The 26865-nt window shown below is 43.5% G+C and overlaps 1 protein-coding gene across 4 annotated transcripts in view; it reads left to right on the forward strand.

Moving 5' to 3' along the window:
- MSI2 (musashi RNA binding protein 2) overlaps window positions 1-26865 on the forward strand; it is a 713954-nt gene that overhangs the window by 125853 nt on the left and 561236 nt on the right. The gene's annotated exons all lie outside the window — the stretch shown is intronic.

Raw genomic sequence — 26865 nt, forward strand, 5'->3', positions numbered from 1 at the left:
GCACTGTTAGATCCCTCCCGATAATACTTTTCATACAACTGTGATATAACATGTGTATGGAGAATGTTTGTTTAAATAAAATCTGTTTGCATCCATCCAGAGGTGTTACTTAGTGAAATCACTGAGGGATGGGAAGGGGAGGATCCTTTTAAACTCTCGTGGTTTCCTGTCCCACTACGGATGAGAAGGACGTCCTCCAATGTGCTGTCAGGATGGATTTCTGGAAACACAATTACCGGTAGGTCTAATTACCGTTTTTTACTTGCATTTTTTTTTTACATTCATGAGTTTTGAAAAACACTAAACGAATTGACATGCTCTGTATTGGCAAAAACACAGCAAGGACTATGCAGGTACTGTGAAATGGTGCGACTTTTACACACCAAATACACTGCTTAAAAGAGGCATCAAACATGCCACATGTGAACCTAAGTTACCTGTTGGCTACTTGCCTGTAGTTCTATGGTAAAAATTCTGGTATTTATTTGATTAAATTTTTTTAAGTTATTGAAGAGTGTGAACCATCACAGCTGAAAATAAATGTGTATTGTAGACTTGTACATGCCTCTGGGTTTTTTCCCAAACGTGTGAACTTGTCTACAACAGCTATTTTCATATGGAGGCAAACTGTTAGTGAATTTTATGAGGATGTCATATAATCCTGAACATGTGAATTTGGCCTGTATATTTTGGTGATCTGTAAGAGGGGAAAAACACCCAAAACATGGTAATTATATATGTATGTGTGTGTATATTTATAATTGTATGTGCACATTTGTACTGTGTCTTATACTGATACATTTTGCGAATATTTAAAAACATTTTTTATTTTGACTTCTGCTTTTTAAAACTAAAGAAGGCAAAAAAACAAATTCCCAGTGACACTTAGCAGGGGGTTAGTTAAAAACGGATGAAAAACTAATGGAAAGTGGTCTTTTATTTTTCATCCGTGTTTAACTGATACCCATGGACTTGAATAGCCGATTCTGATCACACAAAAAAAAAGATGAGGAAAGGATGTGCACTGAGTTTTATGGAATAAATATGTAGATCTGTTTCAAAAATAAACCTAACAAAACACAAATGTGTGAATGGATCCATTAAATAGTATGGGTTAATGTGCAGAAAAACATGGCGAAAACCAGATATGTGAAAGTAGCCCTAGACCAGTAGTGTGAACACAGTGCTACTTAGCGCAATGTCCTTGGAGGGAAATAGAGAAACTATTGACATGTAAAAAATATGGCAAAAAGTGTTTTCTTTTTTTGTATACTTTTATCCCTGCATGGTGATCAAGTATACACGTTTGCCATGAACACCTAATTGGCACAAAATAATAGTGATTTCCGGTTACTGCGGGAAGATTCTTTTTGTGACGTATATTTCTTCTGTATTAATGGAAATTCTTAGCTGATCATGAGAAGAACATTAAGTATATTTTACTTGTGCAGATACCCTTTGATTATTACTGTTATACTATAGATTTATTATAGTTTTGCTAGCGTATGTCGCCGTAAACGCTGCAGTTTTTCTCTGATTTTTATTTTCCTTTCTGTATAATGTATGTTCCTGGCTCTCTATCTGGTAGCACATGCTCTGCTCTATACCTGCGCGATCTTTTCATGCTTGGGGCATACACAGAAGTGTTTTGCCAGTCCACGGTAGTAAAGGGGCGGCAGAGGGATGGCGGAACAGCAGAACTGTGCCCTTCTAATCGGAACATGCTCCATTAGTCTGCATCCACTAATGTCCCTTTAGGCGGTGTGAGCGGAGATAGTAATGGCTCCCTCCTACAGTACTTTGGCACAGTTTACATGACTGACTCATCTATATACAAATACATGTGACTAATAAATTGTCGTTTCCTGCATTGTATCAAATGCTAATACTTTATATTACTCGTGTTGCTCTATGCATTTCCCTTGAAAGCTGTTTGTTGTAGAATTCCTAATTTCGTAGAGAAATCTCTCCAAATTAAGTTGGTGCGAATGCCGAAGCCGAACTGCTTTATTACGGAGTCACCATTAATCAATTGCTGTCAAATCAGCTCAACGCTCACACTGAGTGGTAAGTGAATACAAACCCTTAGGCCAGCACATGGGTTAATGCAGTGTTTCTATGGTATCCAAAAAATGGAGGACTGTAGGTCACACATTGGACAGAGGCCTCACATAAAATGTGTGGATCCTTGTGGAAAGCAGATAATGCATTACGCACAACCTTCAGCCGAATGATAAATTACCTCTTTATCTGGCGTTGTCCAGGGAGATCCACTGCGCAGAACTGAAAGAGACATTTCACACCAGCTAACGTCTTTTGGAAACAGACCAGAACTCTTATTTTCTGACCTAAAATCTCTGTTGCTAATTCTTTGTCTTTCTTTATCGGCTGTATTCTCTAAGTGTTATTAGGGGGTTATAAATTCTCTACATTGTGACATTTATACTTAATAAGCTGTAGCGGGGCATCAAGGCCGATGGTCTCCTGGTTTAGAAAGCCAATGCATGGAGCAAGTCTATAAAAATCCCCTGTGGAAATGGAAGTTGCTTAGCAGTTAGTAGATTTACATATTAAGTCTTACAGATACCATCACTTTTTTTTTTTACATTTATATGCCTCACACCAGAATAATTAAAGCGGTTGTCCTGTCATGTGTAAATGAAGCTTACAGTATAGTAAGAGCTTGGTTCTCAACCTGTGGTATGGCCTCAAGGTACAACAGGAGGGAAAACAAGTCTAAGGCTGCTTCATTGCTGACTGTTAGGGTGTGTGCACGTTCCGCAGCGGATTTGGCTGCTGCGGGTCTGCAGCAGTTTTTGCTGCGGTGTACAGTACCATGATTCCCTATGGGAATAAAAAAACGCAGTGCAGACGGTGCGGATTTTTCCGCGCCGTTTTCCTGCGGTTTTGAAACCGCAGAAAGAATTGACATGTCAATTCTTTCTGCGGATTCCTATGTCCACCATTGTGGAGATGGTGAAACCGCAGGGCCAAACCGCAGTATAATCCGCAGATAAACCGCAGGTCTTTTGACCTGCGGATTTTACAAAATCTGCGCGGCCAAATCTGCACCCCATTCCGCAGCATGTGCACATAGCCTTAAGGCACTGACAAGTGAACCAGGGTAAGTACTTGGCTATCTAACCTTTTCATGATTGGCGGTTTTGTATTTTTGTGCATTCGATTTTGTTATTTTCCAAGAAAAATAACTGTTTTACTTTTCCACTGACTTAGTCTTGTTTTTGCCAGATGAATTGCAGTGTTGAATTGCCCCGTTGATTTTGTCGTACACTGTAATTACAAGGGATTTTGAGGCACATACAATGTATTGATCACTACCAAGACGACAGCATCACTGGGCAATACGGGAAGAGTAATGAGTTCTCGTAATGGTGCAACACCGGGATTTTGCACTTAAATTAGGGCTTGACAGTGGGATTTTTGGAGTTAACAAAGGATAGGTAATCAATGAAAAAGTGGCAGACAACCTCCTTAAGCTTGGTTTTTGCCTGATCATGACTTTGTGTGAATTCAGTGTATTTTTACGACAAGTTGTACAGTCTACACTTCTTATGTGCATTTACATACTACTTATATGAAGTAGAAATTTGTGAATAAAATGGGTAAAGTTATATTAGTTTTGTTAGAGATTTTTTTTTTTGCTGCAAAATACTCCATCACTTATTGTACAAAATATGCACAGTTCCACTTTGTATGAAAGTATGGATCAGATATTGTCGCCTCATCCACTTTTGTTCCTTATTGTATTCTTAGTTTTCTACAACCATCCCTAATTTATTTCTTGTTTTTGTGATGTTGAAAACTCAGCAAAATCTATAGAGCATGAGGAGCAGAGAAGGTTATTTTGGGAGTCAAGAAGGCAGTCCTAACCAATAATTTACTGCCTTTCCTGTACATATGGAGATAGCCGTCAATCACTTATGTGAGACCACCCATTTGACTGCTAAGCTCACCATGAACAAATATTTGAAAAAGGGTAAATTACAAGTTAAGGCTCGCTCCCCCTTCGGATGTAATCGAACTAGTGCACTTGGCTTGAATGTTAACCTATCGGGCATATCACATGAATTGGATCGCACGCACCCATAAAAGTCACTGGGTGCGTGTGAAACATGGCACTGAACCTGAATATCACCCGAGTGCAGTTCGATTCCCGACTCCAGCAATGGAGGAGATGGAGAAATGTATTTCTCAGTCTCCTCCGCAGCAGTGCTCCAATTCTCTGGTAATGGAGGATAGGAGCACAGAGCTCGCAGCAGAGCAGGGGCTGAGTGTTATTAGCGTATTGCAGCCCATTCGCTTGCACTAGTGGGACCTCGGCCATATAGTAACCTTTGCCCCACAAAACTGCATAATTCTGCTCAACTTCTCTCCTGCTCTATAACTGGCTGCTTGCAGATTGGATTGCATGTTAAATATGAGGGATAATTATCAAAAAAACTGAACTATGGTAATATATAAACATAGAACCATTATAACATTGTTGCATATTTGCAAAATTTATATTTTTCTAAGGGCTCAAGCAGACGTTTGTGGATTTTGGTCCAATCTTCAACTGCAATGCATGTACTGGTCGCAGGTCTCTTGACCTGAGTATGACAGCCTCATAGACATATGAAGTGGTCATCCACTGGCCGAAAGAGTGTCAACTAGACTGTGCATTAGCAGTTTATGTTCGGACCAATTTGCACTGATGTCTGAATGAGCCCTAAAAATGCATGAAAGTGAAATGTGAATAAAATGATTCAAGTGCATTTTAAAGTTTTTTTTCAATAGAAAAAGCAGAATCAACAAAGATCCTTGATATGCATGTGTGAATAAGCTCTTCAGCTTTAGGCTAGGTTCACATTTGCGGATGGCCGAGCTGCAGAGGGCTGCGTAGTTCCTCCGTGAAGCTCCGCCCACTGCCGCACCTCCTCTGGTCAGCTCCGCCTACGTCTGCATGTGGCCTGTGTACCTATCTTTAACATTGGGTGCGCAGGTCGTGCGGATGTTTGCGGATGCCTCCGCATGCGTCGCTTTGACGGTGCCGCGACCCACGTCGAACGCAAAATGTTGGAATTTGATGCGGTCGCCGCGGAGGCAACCACATCCGCCCGACCTGCGTACCCAGTGTTAAAGATAGGTACGCAGGCCACATGCAGATGTAGGCGGAGGTGCTGCAGTGGGCGGAGCTTCACTGAGGAACTATGCAGCCCTCCGCAGCTCGGTCATCTGCAGATGTGAACCTAGCCTTACACAAACTATTACCTGATCAGTCAACCAGTATTACTACACTAATAGTTTATACCTGACCATATGGGCAGTAGCTGTTTTATGGTAAATGGCAATGGGCTCAGTCTTTTCCACAGACACCAGTTTGGATCAACCAAGTGCACATTTTATCACAACTGCAGGAATGAGATAAGTAGCTGTGTCTAAGGGCGCAGTCAGACAGCCGTATTACTTGCACAAGGATCGCATCACAATTCTTGCACTGGCCGTCGGCTCTCCTCTCATAGGATGTGTTGAAGTGCATTGTGCACGAAACGGCTGTCGTCTGTCTTTTTACATCTCTCCCGTGCCGATGCCTATGCTTTGTCAATATGAAATAAAGTGAATCATTTCAAGTGAACGGTGAGTGCCATCCTGCTGTCTTTTTCCACTATGACATTTCTATGCAGCTGTCAAGCTCAGGTGAGGAGAGCCGACGGCCAGTCCCGAGGATTGAGTAATACGGCTGTCTGACTGTGCCCTAAAGCTGTATATGCCAGTGGCGGACACACAGACCCTATAGATTGGGGGTATATCTATCGGAAATTGCCAGGCTCTGCAAACAATATTCGGTGTATGGCCCAGTTCAGACTGGTAATGCACCACTATATCACAGAGTAAGTTACAGCAAAAAGTGTGCATTATTGCTTCATTCAGTTCTTGTCACTGTGGTTACTACATTTGGATTTTCTGGGGTGGAAAGTGCATTTATGTAATATCTATAAAAGCGTCATCAGGCAAATAATTCCAAATCTTATCACTGAAACAATCTATAATTTCTTTCTATACTGTCCTCTAGTCTATGGGGAGTAGAAAATGTGTAAGGAGTTCAGTGTTTCCTGTGTAATTACAGGTCGGTGTGGTGTGCTGGGGATCTGTTTTGGCTGAGCGCACTAAGTATGTCTAACAGGAGAAAGCTTGCTTAAGTTTTCACTTTGCCAAGAGCAGATTGTCAAATGAATTGAAAAGTGCTGAGTTTTCCTAGTAATCTGAAGTAATCTTCCTGCCCGCCCATGTGGCAGATGCTGCAGCACTTCAGGTTAAGAGATAATGATCACATCATGAAGAAACGAAAGCTGCCGTGGCTCGTTAGGTCGACATATTGATCCTGACATTCAGCTGCGAGTTTTTCACGCTATGGCAGCTGATTTTTTTGTCGTGACTTAGCTATTTCTTAGTTAATATGAGGCAGAAAGACACGTAAAGGAAAAATGCACGTAAGGTGTTCTCATGAAAATCCAAGGTGATCAGTATTGTCTTACTATTTTAAGAGTAACACATTCTCTTGCAGACCTCTTCTAAAAACAAGTACTGATCCCGGCGATGGTAAAGGTCTTCACTGTGCTGTTCCTTCTTGCTTAGAGCACAATACCCTAAAATTATGTACATCCCAATGTCCTAATGTCCAAGCTATAACACTACTTTAGGAGAATAAGTAAAATTCCCTTTAATAACTGACCGTTGTCGCACATGAAATAGGGCAGATGAGCTATTGTCCTTTTGTTCACCTACATACTCAGCGCTATTCTTGGATTTGAGTCTGACCAGGGGTAATATCTATAAGGATGTGAAGGTACTTATGGTTCTCTGATCACTTCTAAAACTCCTATTTACCATATACAGTTGTGCTCAAAAGTTTACAAACCCCGCAGAATTTTTGCTTTCTTGGCCTTTTTTCAGAGAATATGGAAAACGGCAAAAGAGCAAAAAGGTTTACCCGTCCAGGCCTCCAGACAAATGCACTATCAGGATGCAGTGGACCCATATAATTAAGATGGCAACACAGGTGCAAGAATACCGATGAAACAACCGCTCACAGCCTACCAATACATGGAGAGGGCGTTTGCCTGGTATGTTAATGCACAACAAAACACTTGTATGCGGCGCTGTTCACACTATGGCCATGCACAGCATCCAGGCCAGCCTAGTAGTGACACCCTTCTATTAGCTCAGGCGGGCTGGCCCAGCGCTATCAAAATGCATGCCATGTGAACAGACACCGCAGTTTACAAGACCAAATGGGCCCAACTGCACCCTGAATAAAAAGTGCAAAAAACACATTAAAAAAAATGTGGAGTATTAGCTGATATTTTGGCCAAAATACGTGAGCCCGTAACCTGCGCCAAAGATCTCCACGTTTACGGGTACCCAACACTAAATCCTAACACTGAAATAGCACAGAAAGAGGACTTAAAAATCCTCCAATAATAGAAAACAGCAAAGGAGCAAAAAGGTTTACCCGTCCAGGCCTCCAGACAAATGCACTATCAGGATGCAGTGGACCTTTTTTCAGATAATATGAATGATAACACAAAATCTTTTTCTCCACTCATGGTTAGTGGTTGGGTGAAGCCATTTATTGTCAAACTACTGTGTTTTCTCTTTTTAAATCCTATTGACAACCCAAAACATCCAAATGACCCTGATCAAAAGTTCACATACCCTGGTGATTTTGGTCTGATCACATGCACAGGAGTTGACACAAATGGATTTGAATGGCTACTAAAGGTAACATCCTCACCTGTGACCTGTTTGCTTGTAATCAGTGTGTGCGCCTAAAAGTTATATAAATTTCTGGGATCTAGACAGAGTATTGCATCTTTCATCTAGCCACTGACGTTTCTGGATTGTCGGCCATGGGGGAAAGCAAAAGAATTGTCAATAGATCTACGGAAAAGGTAGTTGAACTGTAAAAAGCAAGAAATGGATACAAAAAGATATCCAATGAATTGATAATGCCAGTCAGCAGCGTTCAAACTGTGATTAACAAATGGAAAATCAGGGGCTCTGTAAAAACCAGGTAGACCACCAAAAATTTCATCCACAACTGCCAGCAAAATTGTTCGGGATGCAAAGAAAAACCCACAAATAACGTCAGCTGAAATACTGGACTCTCTAAAAACTAGTGGTGTGGCTTTTTCAAGATGTACAATAAGGAGGCACTTAATGAAAAATGGGCTGCATGGTCGAGTCGCCAGAAGAAAGTCAGAACTGCGCAAATGCCACAAAGTATCTCGCCTACAGTAAGTAAAATCACAGAGACAAGTCTCAAAACTTTTGGAACGAGGCAATTTGGAGTGATGCGACCAAAATGGTTCTGTTTGACCACAACCATAAACGTTAGAAGAGAGGTCAACAAAGCCTATGATGAAATGAACACCATTCCTACTGTAAAGCACGGAGGTGGATCACTGATATTTTTGGGATGTGTCAACTGCAAAGGCACAGGAAACTTGGTCAAAGTTAAAGGAACGATGAATGCAGCACTTTATCAGCAAATACTGGAGGCAAATTTGCATTCGTCTGTCTGGAAGCTGTGCATAGGACGTTCTTGGACGTTACAACATGACAACGATCCAAAACACAAGGCCAAGTCGACCTGTCCTTGGCTTACAGCAGAACAAAGTGAAGGTTCTGGCGTGGCCATCTCGGTCTCCTGACCTCAATATCATTCAGCCACTCTGGGGAGATCTCAAACGCATAGTTCATTCTAGACAGCCCAGGAATTTACAGGAACTACAGGCTTTTTGCCAAGAAGAGTGGGCAGCTTTACCATCTGAGAAAATAAAGAACCTCATCCACAACTACCACAGAAGACTTCAAGCGGTCATTGATGTTAGAGGGGGCAATGAACGGTATTAAGCAATGGGGTATGTAAACTTTTGATCAGGGTCATTTGGATGTTTTGGGTTGTCATTATGATTTAAAAAGAGAAAATACAGTAGTTTGACAATAAATGGCTTCACCCAACCACTAACCATGAGTGGAGAAAAAGGTTTGGTGTTATCATTCATATTCTCTGAAAAAAGGCCAAGAAAGCAAAAATTCTGCCGGGGTGTGTAAACTTTTGATCACAACTGTAGGAATTGATAAGAATAGTGACAATCTCTATAACACTCTTTGAAATATGTTTTCACTATAGAAGTAATAAAGTAAGACCTCATTCAGATGTCCTTGTTGTACATACGTATTGTATCTTTTTTTTTTTTCACGGCTACAACATGTAACCATTATAATCTATGGTGCTGTTCACTTGTCTTTTTTTTTTGATGGACTGGGTGTCCGTGTAAAACTTATGGAGACATTTTTTTCCCCAGTATCGCGGATGGAAAGGGCCGATACAAGTCTATGAGTCTTTTAAAAACACATACAGCACACAGATGTCATCAGTGTGCTGTCCCATGTTTAACATCTCAAAGAGTAGGAGTCGCTTTATAATCTATCGATCCGTGAAAAATACTGATGACACACTGATAGTAGAAACATACACATGGACCGTACACTGATGGTAAATAAGGACACACGGATCGTACACTGATGACATACTGATGGGAAAAACGGACACAAGGACAGTACGCAGATGACACCCTGATGATAAATACGGACACTCGGACCGTACACTGATGACACATTGATGGTAAAAACGGACACATGGGCCGTACACGGATAATAAAAGCAGACACAAGGGCAGTACACTGATGACACACTGATGGTTAAAAATGGACACAAGGGCAGTACACTGACACACTGATGGTAAAAACAGACACACGGACCATACACTGAGGGTAAAAACTGACACATTAGGCCTCTTTCACACTTCAGTTTTTTGCATCAGTTATAATCCGCCAAAAAGGCGGACAAGCGGATCCGTTGTCAACTGATGTGAACGGATGGCACAGGATCCGTTTTGAGACGGATCCTGAAAATGACGAAATTTAAAGGAATCGCTGGCGAGAGAGAGAGAGAGAGAGAGAATTTTTTTTTTTTTTTTTTGTCCGGCACCCAGAAAGAATTTCGGGTTAAATCAGTGTCTGGAGGATCCGCCACAGAAAAAAACGTTACAAGCTCCGTTTTGAAATCTTTGAGGATGGTGACGGACAGCAACTTTTGGCGGATCCTCAAAAAAACCGGATGCAACGGACAGCAATCCGTCACAATCCGCCATTAATGCAAGTCAATGGGGAAAAAAACGGATCCTCAAAAAAAATTGAGGATCCGTTTTTTTTCAAAACCTGGCGGATTGTGACTGTAAAAAACGGAAGTGTGAAAGAGGCCTTAGCCGCTGACACATTAGCCGTACACTGATGATAAAAACGGACACTCCGACCGTACACTGATGACACACTGATGGTAAAAACGGACACATGGACCGTACACTGATGACACACTGATGGTAAAAACGGACACACGGACTGTACACTGATAAAAATGGATGCGACCAGTAGGCTGATGACACACTGATCGTAAAAGCGTTTACATGGGCAGTACACTGATGAATGGTAAAAACATACATGGGCCATACACTGATGACACACTGATGGTAAAAGCGGACACAAAGGCAGTACGCTGAAGAATGGTAAAACGTATACATGGGCCGTACACCGATGACATGCTGATGGTAAAAGTGGACACAAGGGCAGTACACTGATAAAAATGGGCATGAGCAGTGCGCTGATGACACACTGATGTTAAAATCAGACACACAGGCCATACACTGATGATACACTGATGACATGGTACCATTTTTTTCACCTATGTGTTTGAATGCAGGTATGAGAATGATGCCTAATAGGAATGAATAAACTGAATGTGTGATAAAGGCCTTAGGTCGTGTTCAGAGAGCTGTCCGTCTATGGCCTGCAGTACCTGGTCTGATCGTTGGTCTCGTGACCCGGGCTTACAACCTTCTATATGAGGCTTTCCGGTCAGGAGACCTGCGGTCCGTCCAAGCATTGCAGTCCATATATGGACCATGAAGTACAGCCATCTGTCCCCAATAATAGGTCAATAGTGTTTGTGTATAATTTGGGCAAGATGTAGGCGATAACTAAAGTCAGTTAATCATGTTACTAAGGCATGCTCACATGTTATGGCCATGTTACGTGTTTTTTTTTTTTTTATCACTGCAGAAATGCTTGGCAAAGATTTTCCATAATCGCAACAAAGACATTGAGGTTCGATCACAATTGCAGCCACACAGAAGACGGATGAATGATGTATGGATTGCTGCAAAAAATTGGGGCAGATGTGCCAGTTATAAGGTGTAGATTTGCCATAGCTTACAACTTGATCCCTGGCACACTTTCCTTCATGTGCCCCCCTGTGACCAGTTCAGATAAACAATTTGATATTGCTGATGGTGAACAGACCACCAATGACATTTTTAGCCTAAGAAAAAAAAAAACTTGCTTGCTTTGCCAGCTGGCCTAAATTACTTATTTCTCAAGCACATTAATCAATTAAAACCTAATAATGACTAAATGAGATGATAAATGCCATGGGAAATATGGCAACTGATTGACGTTCAGGCATTAAACAGAGCCTTATGTCGCCCACACATGACAAATGTAATGTGCCCACCCGTTAGTCTGAAATTGTGCTCTCTATGCGGCACTGTTATAAACAACAGCAGAGCATTTGGCTTTAGCTGTATCTTTATTGGTACTCTTATTTATTTTATTTGCATGATTTTGTAATTTGTTTCCATTTTGAAAAAGATGGTTTTTGAGAGTGACCGAATTACATTAACCTTTCTTGCATTGCAGCCTGGTCAGTATATGGTCCTTTGGATTGATGATATGCTTATCCTATGCTACTGGTTTCTAAGATGGGCAATTTTATACTGATTACACAAATTCTAATTTCCAAATATACATTCGTTATAATAGTGGGTCACTGTCTGCACAGAAGCTATTCCACGGCATTGGAGGCAGTGCAAGGAAATGAGCGCTCATCACAATACTGCCTACATTGTGCCTATAGTGCAGCAGACGCATGTCCTTCTTACAAAAAGGGAATTTGATTTCCTGTAGCTCCCACACTTTATTCGGTTAGGGTTGAACGGAGACTTTTTTCTCACTTACTAAAAAAAAGTTCAGAAATCAACGCTTATTGGATTTCTTTGCTGAAAAATATCTTCAAGATAATCGTAGTTGAGCAACTCGCTAGAATTTGTGTCTCTCCTTCTCATTTATAAGGGAATTTAAAAAGTAGTAGAACCCCATTTGTTCTCCATAAGGTGACATTAAAATTCTGATTACTCTATAGAACAAAGTTTTCTAGAAAAAAAGCTTGTGTAGTCGAAAAGGAATTTTAACCATGTTTACAAGTTATCCCCTATTCATAGAATAGGGGAATACTTACTCATTTCTCAGACCTCCACAGATCTCGAAAATAGGAGTTAGAATTTGCACACCTCCTTTCCATTTACCCTTTATGAATGGGACTGCCAAAGATGGCGGAGTACACCACTTGAATGATCCACAATCTCTAACTCTGCTCTTTTCATTTGGGCTTTGCTTTCCCTTTCATAGGATCAGTTAAAGGCCCTGGCTGTCAAATTTGGTGCAAATTCTGTAAAGTGGTTGCTCATCAGTGACTACCCTTTTCAGAACCTGTCCTGGATGTAGGTGCTTGGAGAATGTGTCCTGGATGTAGGTACTTGGAGAATGGCTCTGCATAACTACTTATCGTTCCGGCAGACTTGAAGTGGTTTTCTACTTTTTGAAAAATGGATCCCAAATGCTTTAAAATGGCTAAAATAACATTTTTCCTCCCTGGGTCCAGTGCTAGATCCCAACTGTTGTTCAGAACTCGGAGCTTTGGCCGCAGCAGTGATGTCACGTCAACTGGATGCTTCACCACTGTAGCCAATCGCTGAGGTAGACGGCACAAGCCTATGAACTTAGTGATTGGCTATAGAGAATGCTGCACACTGTTGACATGACACCTCTGCTGCAACCAAAGCACTGAGATGTGAACACCATTTGAGATCCAGCACTGGACCCAAGGGTGGGCAAATCCATGACATATCTGCCAGAACAAGAGTGCGTTATGCAGATCCATTCTGGATCATAGAGTAGTCCTAACTGGGGCACTATATCTATGTTCTCCACATTTTTAACCAGGGCTGTGGAGTCGGAGTCGGTGCTCATTTTGGTGGAGTCGGAGTCGGAGTTGGAGTCGGTATAAAATGGACCGACTCCGACTCCTAAAATATATAATAAATTGGGTACAGTAATTCAATGCAGGATGTGCTGAATATTTTTTCATAGGAGTTTGGGAAAGTTATGAAATGTCCTATAAATGGCTGTTATATTCTTGATCTAAGGCTACATTCACACACAGCGTTTTTCCTGTGTTTTTTGAGGATACGTTTTTCAGCTGCAAAAGCTGATCATCTTTTTAAAAAACTGCATCACCTGAAAGGTTTTTGAGCTCATAGATAATGTTTTCAATAGCAAAAGCAGATTAGAAATCTGCTCTATCTATCCATTTATCCATATCTGTCTATCCATATCGTATCTGTACCAAAAAGAATGAAAACCGGGTAGTACACCAATATATATTCTGTTCTATATAAATATCTTGATTATTGGATCATAAAAATGATTAAATGTCTGAGGTTCACATTGTACTACAATAAATTTTTCACTTAAATATAAGCAATATGTGTCGGAGTCGTGGAGTCGGAGTTGGAGTCGGTGTAAGGGAAATTGAGGAGTCGGAGTCGCAGGTTTGGCTTACCGACTCCACAGCCCTGTTTTTAACCCCCTTTAATAGAATCACTCCCACTAATAAAGGGAGAGATTCTAACAATAGAAGTATCTATAGTGAAATAATAAAAATCTATAAAAATGATAGGTTTTCTATGAACAAATACCCCACCTTTATGTAATGTATGTCGAATAGCAAAGTTTTCATAACTTTGATTTAAAACTCGAAGAAACACTTTGGAGCTGATCCCTGGCAGAAGAAATCCCGTAGTACCAGATCACTTCCTCTGTGTTTAATCCTTTGTTGTATGTGATGTTTGGTGGTGTTTGTACCATATTTCTCCCTAATAAAGTACAGGGGGGCTGTGTGCTGTTCCTGCTGCCCTCACACTTGCTACAAGTGGAAGGGGAGGTGCAGCTGACATCTGAATGAATGTTTCAGTAGTGATTTCCTCAGGCACAATAGGTTTAAATCATCTTTACAGCTGAAGTAAAAGTTCAGCAACCGTCCTGGGCCAGTTGGTGCCAGTAAAAGAAGAAAAGAAAATGTGCTCCGGAAATGTTCAGAATGGTGATCTGGACGGGGCCCAGGATGCTTTTAGAGAATCCCTCTAATTAGAGCCTGGAGAATGTGAGGATCTGGGTTTGAATTATTGACACTTAAGGCAGATGTGTTTTTGATCCTTATGGTCCGCTTGGGGCTTAACAGGAAACTCTGTAAAGACTGTAAATTTTCTGCTTAAACCCACACACGCATACACACACGCATCTTGTGTCAAAGCACATTTCATTTGGAGGCTTTGATTTGCTTTAGAAAATGAAATTTAGTTATAGAAGAGGTCTCTGGTGCTTTGTGCGGCATGAGAATTATAGACGGCTTTCACCCTCTGGGGGCTTCTTATTTTGGTCCATGGCGCAGTTCTAATATGTTACCTTTTCTTTCTTCATAGCAGTGGGTGATTTACATTTTCTCTGCGGTTTGCCAAATTTACCTTAATGAGTTGTGTAGACCAACTGGGAACAAAAAAAGGAGGAACACATATAAATAAAAATTGTTTGCTACTCTTAAGACATAATGCTATGTAGCCTACACTGATTACACATCCAAATTGTGATTTCACGGAATAGTGACACATTCTGGAGATGCCAAAATTATAAGGAGTCAATCAATAACTTGACATTAAAAGTCCATGTACCCGGAATCATGTGCAATCCTTAAAGCAGATCTGTCTCCAGCTTTCAGAATACAAACTGCCTGCATTATTCAATCAATTTCTTAGACCTGATGAGGTGGGTGTAGTTACTTGTGAAATCTGTCTGTCTGATGATCGTATAATTGTTTTTGTAAGTTTTTCTGACTAATATTATAATGTATTATTTTTGAGTACAGCTCCATCTAGACCCCTAAAATCTTCTTTTGAATATCAATTATTTACAGTAGTTCTCAGAGCAATGACTGAACCGGCGCCGCCCCCCATGACTGATCATTTTCTCCCCACGGCATTGGTCTGCGTGCAGGTGCCAGACCTATGTCCTGCACATATATCTTGACATCTGATTTACATGTTAATAAAAATCTAGATTTATCTGGAACAAGATGGCTGATCACAGATATCAAGGTATCATTTTATTCAGCTTTCTATAACTTGGTTATGCTCAAAAGTTTACATACAGATTTTTTGCTCTCTTGGACTTTTTTTCAGAGAAATGATGAATGATAACACCAAATGATATCACCAAAACTTTTTCTCCACTCATGGTTAGTGGTTGGATATGGTGAAGCCATTTATTGTCAAACTACTGTGTTTTTTCTTTTTAAATCATAATGACAATCCAAAACATCCAAATGACCCTGATCAAAAGTTCACATTCCCCATTTCTTAATACCATGTATTGCCCCCTCTAACATCAATGACAGCTTGAAGTCTTTTGTGGTAGTTGTGGATGAGGTTCTTTATTTTCTCAGATTTTCTTGTCAAAAAAGCCTGCAGTTTGTGTAAATTTCTGGGCTGTTTAGCATGAACTGCATGCTTAAGATTTCCCCAGAGGGTGAATAATTTTGAGGTTAGAAGACTGAGATGGCCACTCAAGAACCTTCACTTTGTTCTGCTGTAGCCAATAACAGGTCGACTTGGCCTTATGTTTTCGATCGTTGTCATGTTGTAACGTCCAAGTGCGTCCCATGCGCAGCTTCCAGGCCAATGATTGCAAATTTGCCTCCAGTATTTGCTGATGACGTGCTGCATTCATCTTTCCTTCAACTTTGACCACGTTTCCTGTGCCTTTGTAGTTCACACATCCCCAAAACATCAGCGATCCACCTCTGTGCTTTACAGTAGGAATGGTGTCCCTTTCATCATAGGCCTTGTTGACCTCTCTCCAAATGTAACATTTATTGTTATGGCCAAAAAGTTCAGTTTTGGTCTCATCACTCCAAATTACCTTGTTCCAGAAGTTTTGAGGCCTGTCTCTGTGCTGTTTTGCTTATTGCAGGCAAGATATTTTGTGGCATTTGTGCAGTAATGGCTTTCTTCTGGCGACTCGACCTTGCAAGCCCATTTTTCTTCAAGTGTCTCCTTATTGTGAATCTTGAAACAGCCACACCGCTAGTTTTCAGAGAGTCTAGTATTTCAGCTGATGTTATTTGTGGGTTTTTCTTTGCATCCCGACCAATTTTCCTGGCAGTTGTGGACAAAGTCTGTGTTGGTCTACCTGACCGTGGTTTTGTTTCTACAGAGCCCCTGATTTTCTGTTTGTTAATCACAGTTTGAACACTGCTGACTGGCTTTATCAATTCCTTGGATATCTTTTTGTATCCCTTTCCTTTTTTATACAATTCAACTACCTTTTACGGCAGATCCATGGACAATTCTTTTGCTTTCCCCATGACTCACAATCCAGAAACTTCAGTGGCTGGGTGAAAGATGCAAGAGTCTGTCTGGATCCCAGAAACTCACTCAGCTTTTAGGGACAAACACTGATTACAAGCAAACACATCACAGGTGAGGATGTTACCTTTAATAGCTATTCAAACCCATTTGTGTCAACTTCTGTGCATGTTATCAGGCCAAAATCTCCAAAGTGTGTAAACTTTTGATCAGGGTCATTTGGATGTTTTGGATTGTCATTATGATTTTGTAAGGCACCCAGGGTGGTAGTTGTGGCCCCGAGCTGTAGTGTTCCCACACCCTGGCGCCCCAGAGGTAAAATATAATGTCTCTCCTGCTGTGTGTGTAGTGTGCGCAGCAGGGGAGGGTAGACACCTGATGGACTCTGTCACCTCCTTACAATTTAAAAAGAGAAAACACAGTTGTTTGATAATAAATGGCTTCACCCAACCAATAACCATGAGTGAATAAAAAGTTTTGGTGTCATCATTCATATTCTCTGAAAAAAGGACAAGAAAGCAAAAATTCTGCCGGGGTATGTAAACTTTTGAGCACAACTGTACATGCCCATATAAACAGCTTAGGAGATTAATAAAGTAAGATCAGTCCTTGTAAAGTAAAAAAAAAAAAAAAAAGTCTCTGAAGGAGCTCATAACCTTTAACTCCGTAATCAGTTTGTGCTGCAGTAGTTTTTTTTTTTTTTTTTTTTATTTCTTGCTGATCCTTGGTCAGCCATGATTAATTTGAACCACTCTTGGTAGATTCTTCTCTGCATATCGGAAACACCTCATAAGACCTGTTGCAAGATTGTACCACCACCCAGTCGTCTAGCCATCACAACTTGTCCCTTTTCAAAGTAATTTAGATCCTTAAGGCCCTTTTACATTTAGCGATGCACCAGCAATCCCGACCACGATACGACCCGGTCAGGATCGCTGGTGCATCGCTAAATGATCGCTAGTGAGCTGCCACACAGGCAAATCTCACAGCGCTGCAGCAGCGATACAGTGGACGATACTTACCTTTCAGACGCGGCGATCCTGACGTCCTCCCGCCTGCCTCCACACGTCGCTTGTCGGCGCCACAGGAAGCCCAGAAGGAAGCGCCCGACGAGAAATGGAGCTGCACGATCTCGCGCGATCAGCGACAGACAGCGGGAGAGCCGGTCGCAGGTAAGTATCACACATAGCGATATCGCTGCTATGTCACCAAATCGGTGTTGCTTTAGCGATATTGCTAGCGATATCGCTATGTGTAAAACCCCCTTTATATCCTTATATCTCTGCTTCCAATACATCAACTTCAAGAACTGGCAGTTCATTTGCTGCCTAAATAGCCCACCTCTTGATAAATACCATTGTATAGAGATAATCAATGTTCTGTTCTTCGATCAGTGGTTTGGCTTATCAATGTTATGGCTGATCATTGCATGTCCTTGGAGATTTAGGCTGCACCTTTGTTTCTGAGATCCTCATTCATTCATTCATTCATTCATTCATTCATTTTGTCCTTAATTAATGGCTACCAAAGTCCCTGATGAGATGTTCATATCCTCTTCATGTATTAGTGAGACAGAAAGCATCCAAATGTGAATCTGTGCTATTAGATGTTGTGGTAAAAGCTGGCAGTGTATCAGGACCATCACACTGACATTTAATTCTTTCAGTGACTTGCACGGCACTTAAGACATGTGCATGATTGCAAATCATAAAGCTAACCGTAATGCCTTCATTAAGCCTTACTACTACCTGTGCTGATTATATGAAGTATCTCTAATCTTGTGTGGTGTGACGTGCTGTCTGATACCAGTCTTCCCTTCTCGCTTTCTCTGTCTCTCTGGGATTATCTCTTTCTTAACATTTTCCGCTTCATGAGTGTCTATTTGTGGTCTCTACATGGATGATTTATGGCGAGCCACATGTTTCTGCTGGATTTGATAAGTAGTGTTGGGCAGGATTTGAAATCTGCGACAGTTGTCAGGATTTATTAAATTGCATGGATTCATATGCCAAAGTTCTTTATTTTTCCCTGAATTTAATACAGTAACTGAATTAGTTACTTACTCAGTCATGGTTTCCTGTGAACGCGCGTAGGCTAGTCATTACAACATGTGTGTTTCTGTAGTTTTCAAGAGAAAACAAGGGCGGGGGCGCAGACATAGGGCTTCACCTGGTATAAATCAATTAAAATATAAAAGTACTCTGGAGTACTCACCCTTTATGGGTTGTGTTCAGACACAACCACTCTCAACGTTTGTTGCAGTCATATAGCTGCTGCAGAGCTCGTGCAGGTGGACAGCGTCCACTAGGTATCATAAGTTGAGGATCCAAGAAAAGCACTTCTGAGCATCCGCGCTGCTTTAGTGATAAGAATTCTTCAGAAATCCATATAAATCTTTCAAGTTCTTTATTATATGTACTACAGAAACTACGCGTACTACAGCGTCCACTAGGTATCATAAGTTGAGGATCCAACTCTGTACTGCAACCTGAAGAAGAGGTGCGGTTTGTCACCTCGAAACGCGTAGTTTCTGTAGTACATATAATAAAGAACTTGAAAGATTTATATGGATTTCTGAAGAATTCTTATCACTAAAGCAGCGCGGATGCTCAGAAGTGCTTTTCTTGGATCCTCAACTTATGATTTCTGTAGTTTTCAGCATACATCTGTAATCTGAGAGTTGTTTACTCTCCTATTAGCTCAGAATTGAGGCCGTAGCAAGAAACAACCATTATAATCTAACTTTCATTTGCAAAAAGTCCGAAATGCGTAAGATTTTTTTGTGTATACTTTCTCATTCCCCATTTCAGCTTTTATTTTTGTGAAGAAATTTTTTTTGAATAAAGTGTAATTTTAACCTTCAATAGTATTGGATATACAATATATATTATGGAGGATGCGAATTAATGAGTCCCAGTGCCGTAACTTGAAGCTCATGGACCCCAATGCAAAATCAACAGTGACCCCAATTATTGTAAGTCTTTAATAGGGTTTCTCATTTCATATAGTCGAAAGCGAAGTTTTGGGCCCTTTAGGCTCCAGGGCTCGGGTGCGATTGCAATTCCTGCACCTATTGTAGTTAAACCCCTAATGAGACCCCCACTGATCGCTCAAAGCACACATCTAAAGTGCCCAGCGGTGTACAGGCCCGATACGAAGTCTAAGGGACCCCTCACACATAGCGACGCACCAGCGATCCCGACACATAGACAGCTTCACCAGCGATCAGCACCAGCGACAGGAGGGTAACAAGCGACGCACGTCGCTTAGTTACCCACTGTGTACCTTAGTTACCAGCGCGCTGTTGCAGGGAGCTGGTAACCAAGGTGCACATCGGGTTTCTAAGCAGCGCGCGGCACTTAAGAAACCCGATGTGTACCTTGGTTGCCAGCTCCCTGCACCAGCGCACTGGTAACTAAGGTACACAGGGTTTCTAAGCGCTGCATGCCGCTTAGAAACCCGACGTTTACCCAAAGCCCCTGTCACACATAGCGATCTCGCTAGCGAGTTCGCTGCTGAGTCACAAGTTTTGTGACGCAACAGCGATCTCACCAGCGAGATCACTGTGTGTGACACTGACCAGCGACTGGCCCCCCTGCCGGTTATCTCTGATCGTACTGGAATGGCCAGGACATTATTTGATCGCTGGTCTCTCGCTGGCCAGCACGCATCGCTGCGGGAGACCAGCGATCAGCACGCTGGTAACTAAGGTAAAAGTTGGGTTTCTAAGCGCCGCGCAGCGCTTATAAACCCGATGTGTACCTTAGTTACCAGCGCGCTGGTGCAGGGAGCTGGTAACCAAGGTACACATCGGGTTTCTAAGTTCCGAGCGCTGCTTAGAAACCCGATGTGTACCTTGGTTACCATCTCCCTGCACCAGCGCGCTGGTAACTAAGGTACACAGTGGGTAACTAAGCGACGTGCATCGCTTGTTACCCTCCTGTCGCTGGTACTGATCGCTGGTGAAGCTGCCTGTTTGGCAGCTCACCAGCGATCATGTAGCAACACACCAACGATCCTGACAAGGTAGTGTCATTGTCGGGATCGCTGGTGCGTCGCTATGTGTGATGGGGCCCTTAGTTACCAGCGCGCTGATCGCTGGTCACCCGCCTGTCACACGCAGCGATGCGTGCTGGCCAGCGGGAGACCAGCGATCAAAAAAATGGCCGTTCCAGGATGATCAGTGATAACCGGCAGGGGGGCCGGTCGCTGGTTAGTGTCACACACAGCGATCGCGCTGGTGAGATCGCTGTTGCGGCACAAAACCTGTGACGCTAGCGAGATCGCTATGTGTGACGGGGGCTTTAGGGTCCATACAGCACTCGTACAGGGCTGTGTATGGACCCTTGAGTTTCTATTCAGCCCTCCTGCTTCAGAACGGTGTTTTCAGTTATAGACGATAGACTATATTTGTGTTAATCTAGCCTTCGCTCTATAGTAAAAATCATAAATCCAGTATACTTTTATGATGTGTTTTTCTCATTTTACATTAAACTTCTGTCTGAAAACAAGCAGGAAATCTGTATTTTCCCTTCACCCATGACAGCACACCTGAGAGGGGGATCCGCCCTGCCAGGACAGGAACCTACTGAGATATAAGAGGCGGCACCTCTCCCCCGCTTCAGTTGGGTTCCTGTCCTGGAAGGAATCCCACTGTCCGCGGTGCCTGTCATGGGCGAGGAAAAAAAAAAAGGGACCCAGGCCCGTCCCGGCGCGGGAAGAACAGGTGCCTTACCTGTAGCGTCGGCTGCTGGAGGCACAGTCCCCGGGATCCTCTGGGGCTCCGTGTTCGTGTGGGCGCAGTTGGGATCCCGGTGGCTCCTGGAAGCCCCCACCGCGCCGCCCTCCCCTCGCGCGCGCCCGCATCTCGATCCCTGAGGCGTCTGGCAGGGGAGAGACGCGGGCGTCTTCCGGCCGCTGACGTGCGGCGCAGAGGATTGTAGGTGCGCCGTCTGATGTCAGCAGAAGGCAACGGTGTCATGACGCCGGGTGCGACGCCAGCCGGCTTTCTAAAGCGGACGGCCAACGGTCGCAGGGGGGAGGGGAGGAGACATCCAACAGGACGGAGGCCACATTTAAACGAGGAGCAGCGGCAGGGCAGGCGGTGCAAGAATGGAGTCAGAGCAGGAGAGGTCCTTGTCTCTGCCTCCCTCACAGCCCTCCGGCCGCAAACATGGAAGCCGCTCGAGCAGCAGCCGCAGGTCGGGAGATTCCTCAAGGTCCAGAGAGCACAGGTCACGTGTGCCGACGCAGCCTCCTATTCCGGTACCCTTGATTACGGGTGGTGAGTGATCTTCGTGAATGCTAGCATTTATGTTTATAGGGTTTCTCTGTTGTATGTTTGACATCGGAAGAAAAACCCAAAAAAGTGGGAAGTAAGAAGAATAATAGGGACTGTGCTATATGTAAAACGGCCCTAGCAAGAGACTGGCAGAAAGACTTCTGCGCCAGTTGCATTCAGCGGACCATGGCGGAGGAAGCGCCTAGTTTCGTGGCTAATCTGATATCGGCCCTTAGGTCGGAAATGGAGGGTTCAATTAAGACCCTATTGAAAAAAAAGGGAGGAAAGGTAGAAATAATCCCCCTAGTTCTCCCTCAAATTCCTCTTCGGCCTCATCTCAAACAGAACAGACGTCCTCCTCAGACTCCTCGGACAGTGACACAGGGGGGTAAGCCATGTTTCCCGGTAGAAGACACAGATGCTCTCCTAAAGGCCATTAGAACAACGATAGGCCTACAGGAAGAGAAAGTGGCTAAAACCCTAGAGGACGTTATGTTTGGGGGGCTCCAAGAGAGAAAAAAACGGACCTTTCCAGTGAACGAAAAGATCCAAGCGCTTATTGAGAGAGAGTGGAGGAAACCCGAAAAATCAGGGGCTCTTCCCTCCACCTCTAAGAGACGATACCCCTTTGAGCACAAGGATGCGGAAATATGGGACAAGGTCACAAAAATAGACGCAGTGGTATCTAGGTCTTCTAAAAAAAATCGGCCTTGCCCCTGGAAGATTCAGGGGTTCTTAGGGACCCGCTAGACAAGAAAGCGGATTCATATTTGAGACATGCATGGGAAGCGACAGCGGGAGGATTAAAGCTGGCGATAGCAGGCACCTGCACGGCACGCACCCTGATGATCTGGCTGCAGCAGTTAGAAGAGAAGCTAGCCTCAAAGGTCCCAAGAGAGAAGATATTGGCAGATATGTATCTCTTACATGGGGCAGCAGCTTTTTTGGCAGATACCTCGGTGGATTCTGTGAGGTTGACGGCTAGGGCGGCAGGATTATCAAATGCTGCCAGACGTGCACTATGGCTTAAAGGCTGTCCAGGTGACTTGCAGTCTAAAGCGAAACTTTGCTCCCTCCCCTGTGATAGTCTGTTCTTATTCGGGAAGAACTTAGACGATAACCTGGAAAAGGCAAGCGATGGGGGAAAAAAGGCTTCCCCAGGTTTCCGACAGAGCAGAGAAGACAGCCCTTTCGGAGGGGTGGAAGATTCAATAGGGGGCGTCCTCCGGCTGACAGAAGAAGATGGGAGGATAAAAGGAAAAAAGAGCCGGGATTTATGTTTGGTGGGGGTACCTCCACCTCAAAAAAAAAAAAAAAAATCACCACAATGACTCCAGTATTCCAGTAGGGGGAGATTAGCACTCTTTTCCCAGGCCTGGGAAAAGATCTCCTCCAATACCTGGATCCTAGGCGTCTTAAGAGAAGGCCTGAGAATCCCCTTTGTTCGCCAGCCAAAAGCCGTGTTTGTCGTTACCCCTATCAGAAAGGCGACCGAAGAACAGTTGGCCTTGGAAGCAGAGATCCTGATAGTCAAGCAGGTCCTTTACGAAGTCCCAGACACACAGAAGGGAAGGGGGTTCTATTCACCCCTTTATCTGATAAAGAAACCAGACCAATCGTTCAGGACAATTATAAACCTCAGAGGGCTCAATCGGTGGATAAGGAATCAGACCTTCAAGATGGAGTCGGTGACTATGGCCATAAAGCTGCTACATCAAGATTGTTTTATGACCGTAGTCGATCTGAAGGATGCATATTATCACATCCCTATCCATCCAGATTACCAGAAATACTTGAGGGTAGCGCTTTATATCCAAGGCGTACTGAGGCATTTCCAATTCAGAGCTCTTCCGTTTGGCATATCTATAGCCCCGAGGGTTTTCACCAAGGTCATAGCGGAGGTAACAGCCTTCCTCCGGATTCACGATATGGTCATAATACCCTACCTGGACGATTTCCTCATAGTGAGCAGCTCAGAGGACCACTGTACGGCACAGTTGAGCCGGGTGACCGACGCCTTACAAGAATTAGGGTGGATAATATTTCAAAAAGTCAAAACTACAACCCCTAAAGCAACAGACCTTCCTGGGATTTATCCTGGACTCAGAGCAGCAGGCGTGTCTGCTTCCGGATACCAAAATAGAGAAGGTGCAGAACATGGCTTTGGCTGTCCGAAACCAACCTCAGATGACGTTGAGGAAGGCAATGTCTCTGCTAGGTACCCTGATGTCCTGTATTCCGGCGGTCAGGTGGGCTCAATTTCACACCCATTAACTCCAGTGGGAGATACTATCAGCACAAAGATCGCTAAGAGGGCGTTTAGAAGGAAGGCTGGAGCTTTCCTTAGAGACCAATGACTCGCTCAACTGGTGGCTGGACAGTACAAACTTGGCCTCAGGAATACCTTGGGACAAACAGACGACAGACGTGATTCTAACAGATGCAAGCTCCTCGGGGTGAGGGGTACACCTAAGGGGTCACGTAGGCCAGGGTTCCTGGACGCCTCAAGAAATGGGGGCATCCTCCAACCTGAGCGAACTGTGGGCAGTGAACAAAGCCCTAAGCCACTTTGTTGTCCGACATGATGCGGACATTGCAACCCCTGAGTAGGGGAATAAAGTAACGGTGGCGTACATCAACCACCAAGGGGGGACAAGATCACACTCCCTAATGAAAGTATCAGACGACATCCTTGGCAGAGCGGAGCAACACCTACACTCCTTATCAGCCTTACACATAAAAGGGGCAAAAAACATAGAGGCCGATTTCTTGAGCCACAATACTGAGGCAAGGAGAATGGGCTCTAAATCGGTCCGTTTTTCAAAAAAATAATGCAGCTTTGGGGAAAATCAGTGATAGACCTCTTTGCCGACAAGCACAACAGGCAAACAGAAAGGCTTTGCTCACTAAACCCGAGGGAAAATCCATGGGCAGTGGACTCATTGCACATTCAGTGGAGCTTCAGGCTAGCCTATCCGTTCTCCCCAGTGGCTCTGATCCCAACGGTTGTTAAGAAGATCAGGAGCGATCAAGATAGAGTGATTCTAATAGCCCCATTTTGGCCAAAAAGGCCCTGGTTTGCTGTACTGCGGAGAATGTCCCTCTCCGATCCATGGGTTTTGCCAGAAATCCCGGACCCACTAGCTCAAGGCCCAATATTCCACGCTCAAGTCAAAGGATTCCATTTGACGGCGTGGAATTTGAAACGTTGCTTTTAAGGGATAGAGGTTTCTCGCCCGGGTTGGTGGCCACCCTGCTTAAGAGTAGGAAACCGGTGACGACTAATATCTACGGCAGAACATGAAATAAATTCCTACAGTTACTAGGTAAGCCGTTAGAACAAGAACCCCCAATTAGTGCCATCTTGGAGTTTTTACAATCGGGGTTGCAGCTGGGGTTAGCGTTAAATACGCTTAAAGTTCAGGTGTCTGCACTAGGGGCGCTCTATAACTGCAGCTTGGCAGCAAATAGATGGATAGCCAGATTCATGAAATCCTGTCATAGGGCTAGACCTGTTCCAATACCCAGAATAGCCCCCTGGGATTTAAACCTAGTACTAGAGGCCCTTACAAAGAAACCATATGAGCCGTTACATCAGCTCCCCATAAAATTTCTGATCATTTTAGTGGCCCTTGCATCGGCCCGTAGAATAAGCGACTTGCAGGCGCTCTCAATTGATCCACCCTCTACACAAGTTTTTCAGGACAGGTTGGTACTAAGAACAGACCCCGCTTATCTGCCTAAGGTAACATCAGATTTCCATCAGGGTCAGGAGATTATCCTCCCATCCTTCTGCGACAATCCAAAAAATTCAGGGGAGGAAAAATTCCATAGTTTGGACGTCAAGAGAGCCCTGCTAGAATACATATCTGTCACTAGCCAGTGGAGGAGGTCCCAGTCCCTATTCATAGCTTTTCAGGGTGCCAGGAAAGGCTATGGGGCTTCAAAAGGGACTATTGCTAGATGGATTAGGGAAGCCATTAGTGTAGCCTACTCAGCTAGTGGTGTTCCGATTCCTGACGGCATTAAGGCTCATTCCACCAGAGCCGTGGCGACCTCCTGGGCTGAAAAGGCAGAGGTATCGATTGAACAGATTTGTAAGGCCGCTACCTGGGTCTCACCTTCAACCTTCTTTAAGCACTATAGATTAAATCTAGCCTCCTCTGCTGACTTAACCTTTGGCAGAAAGGTGCTGCAAGCGGTGGTCCCTCCCTAAGGTGTTTCGAAGTCTCCGAAAATCTCTCAGGTGTGCTGTCATGGGTGAAGGGAAAACCACCATGGTTACTTACTGGTAGCCGGTTTTTCCGTAACCCATGACAGCACCCGTATATTCCCCCCCCTTTTTCACCGTATGGGTGTGCACGTTTAGTGTGGTGCTTTTGTGTGATGTGGTGTAGGATTAACATGTACTAACCGGGAAGTCCTCTCAATGCTCTGTAACCCTACTGAAGCGGGGGGGAGGTGCCGCCCCTTATATCTCAGTAGGTTCCTGTCCTGGCGGGGAGGATCCCTCTCTCAGGTGTGCTGTCATGGGTTCTGGAAAAACCGGCTACCAGTAAGTAACCATGGTGGTTTCACAAATCTCGTCTTTGTAATTGCTCAGGATATCATGCATCCATAAGTAGAGGACTTTTTATTAAGTGACAAAGGTATAGTAGATTGTCTCGAAGTGTAAAATTAATTTGTATAAAATACTGATTTTAATAAACTAAGCAAAAGCCCCAAGTTCAGTAAGTAATGAGGATATAATACAAATGTGCTAGACGTTACACTTGATGACTGTATCAAGCCCAGAACTCCATTCTCAACCCCTGTAAATATGCTATGCTAAAGATGGAGCGTTCCCTGCTCGAGCCTTCTTTGTACCATAAGGACGACCATTTATCTGCATTGCTGCCTTGTAATACTACCATTTCTCTGTGGCCAC

Source organism: Dendrobates tinctorius, unplaced genomic scaffold (assembly GCF_039654945.1).
Source record: "Dendrobates tinctorius isolate UK_male_01 unplaced genomic scaffold, ASM3965494v1 ptg000338l, whole genome shotgun sequence".
Classification (NCBI taxonomy): Eukaryota; Metazoa; Chordata; class Amphibia; order Anura; family Dendrobatidae; genus Dendrobates; species Dendrobates tinctorius.